The sequence below is a fragment of the Capra hircus genome, chromosome 18 (assembly GCF_001704415.2).
Source record: "Capra hircus breed San Clemente chromosome 18, ASM170441v1, whole genome shotgun sequence".
NCBI classification, from domain to species: Eukaryota; Metazoa; Chordata; class Mammalia; order Artiodactyla; family Bovidae; genus Capra; species Capra hircus.
Window position 1 is genome coordinate 27,108,342 of NC_030825.1, and position 2,798 is coordinate 27,111,139.

Consider the following 2,798-nt stretch of genomic DNA (forward strand, 5'->3'; position numbering starts at 1 on the left):
CAGATTCTTTTCTGTCTGAGCCACCAGGGAAGCTCAGAACACTGTTAACTTTCAAAAGACATTATTTCTGTAGTAAGGGGAGACAGTAGGGAGCAATGGTTAAAACTAGGTTTGAGGGTCAGGTGGTTGGGGGTCTGAACTCTGGTTCCGTCACTTCCTCTGTGCCTCAGTTTCCTCCTGTGACAAGGTAACTAACTCACTGGGCTGGTATGAGAAGTAAATAAGAGCAAACACGTTACGCCCAGAGCCCGGCATCTGGTGCACCAGCTGTGGTTATAGTGGGAGGCAGACCGTGGAGACAATTTTCTACTCTGCCTTTTGCTCACGTTACATCATAGAACAAGGGATTTTCCAAGTGACTTTTTCCTACTAAGGTCTCCCCTTTTCTGAACTGCAGGACCAAGATTGAGGATGAGGCCCAGGGCCCATTCAACCTTGGGCTTGCACGGTGTGGGGTACACCTAGCACCCTGTAAAAATGACTGAAAAGAGTAAACATTTTAAATGGCTGCATAATAGACCTCTGAACGGCTCTGCCACCACTGAACTGGCCATTCCGTGGGATCAGATATGTGAGTAGCTCCCATTTTTACACATTTATAAACAGCATTGCTGTGACATCCCCCTACACACAGCCTGTTCATGCCCTGGGGACAGGGCAGGGGGAGTGGGGTTGTTAACCTCATAAAATCTGAATAAAGAGTCTGATCATTTTTTTTTTTACACTTTCTAAACACGTTGCCAGATTGCCATCAGATGGGCTGTACCAAATTTACACTTTACGCTGTCGCTGGCAGCATTTTAGACGAGAGCTACTTTTTGTACTAATTTACAGTTTTTCTCTTGGATCTGGAATTCTCGCCTGGGCTGGTCCCCCCGTGAGGCATCAGGCACATAAAATGCCTGAGCAATGGCTGTCAGGGAGGGGAGTGTCTGGTTCCTTTGCTGGGTTTCTGTCTGCTGGGCTGGCCCAGGCCCGGCTGAGAGAGCTGAGTCAGCGCACCCCCTCCCTGTGTGCTCTTCAAGCCCCCAGACACCTTCCCAAGTGGGTTCTTGAACATCCCACAACCTTGGCAGACTGCTCAGGTGGCCATCAGCATCACTAAGCTTGTCTGCTCTGACACCAGCCTGCAACCGCAGCCTGTGTTCTTGCAAGAGCCACTGGCGTGCTCAGTCGTGTCCAACTCATGTGCGACCCCATGGACTATAGCCCTCCAGGCTCCCCTGTCCATGGGATTTCCCAGGCAAGAATACTGGAATGGGTTGTCATTTCCTACTTCAGGGGATCTTCCCAACCCAGGGATCCAACCCACGTCTCCTGCATCTCTTGCTTTGGCAGACAGATTCTTTACCGCTGCGCCACTTGGGAAGCACCTATCAGTCACTCCTGGAAAGTAAATCCCTCAAGAGACCCTGGTATCTGCAATCAGCTTTTCATTTCTCGGGGGGCAGGAGCAGGTACGCAGAGGCAGCAGCCGGGTGAGAGAAGCTATGTTTTCCGGACGACCAAAGTCCGGCTCCTGACTACCTGCCAGCCTCTTGGTGCTGCCAGCATGGCTCACCCAGCTTCTTCAGCTGCCCCACGGCCTCTCCCCTGCCTCTGGTCCTCCTCCTCTGGGGGTGGCCCTTGTTTGCAAACAGCCACGGGAAGTTTTGACGCTGCTGATTAACCAGACTCCCACAGCTCTGGGTTGTTAGTCATCACGACAAGTCTCAACCTTCCGCCAGCCCTGCCGACATCACCAGCTCCCAGGTGACGGGGAAGCAGTGACTAGGACCTGGGCAGTTTCAGTGGCTCCCATCGTCATCTTCACGGGGTGGGGAAGGACCGCCACCCATCCCAAACAACTAGAGTGTGCAGGGCCTGGGATGCCAGGGAGGGACTTCGATGCGATTTAGCTTGCTTCTACCGAGGGATCGCTTTGTGCCAAGCACTGGGCTAAACTCTACATACAGGATTGCTTTCAGTTCAATTCAGTCGCTCAGTCGTGTCTGACTCTTTACAACCCCATGAATCGCAGCATGCCAGGCCTCCCTGTCCATCACCAACTCCCGGAGTTCACTCAGACTCATGTCCATCGAGTCAGTGATGCCATCCAGCCATCTCATCCTCTGTCATCCCCTTCTCCTCCTGCCCCTAACCCCTCCCAGCATCAGAGTCTTTTCCAATGAGTCAACTCTTCGCATGAGGTGGCCAAAGTACTGGAGTTTCAGCTTTAGCATCATTCCTTCCGAAGAAATCCCAGGGCTGAGGTCCTTCAGAATGGACTGGTTGGATCTCCTTGCAGTCCAAGGAACTCTCAAGAGTCTTCTCCAACACCACAGTTCAAATTGCTTTAGGTTTCACTTAATCCTCACAGTGACATGTGAGGTAGGTGTTATAATTCTCATTTTACAAGATGGAAAAACTGGGGTACAATGTTATAAGAGTGGCTGGGCCCAGGAATGTGTAGGGAGCAGCTGGGGGAAGGCAGCTTGGAGAGCTGAGAAAGCAGGGTACTCCAGGCCAGGAGTTGTGTTCCCAACCACTGCATGACTTTGGGCAGGTTTCTTCCCTTCTCTGGGTCTCCTACCACCTCCCTGGATAAATGAGGAAGATGAGCGGGTGAGCTAAAACCACAAGGGAGTGAGTAGGCAAGTTGGAAAGGACGACTGTGTGATTCTGAGGTTCTGCTGCCTGAAGTCCTGGTCCGAGGGAGGGGTAATTCCAGCTGTGAACTTGGGGCTCTGGCCTCACTGTTGACAGTTGCTTGACAAATGAACACCAGGAGAAGAAAGGAGAGTGGCTGCCAGGGGCTG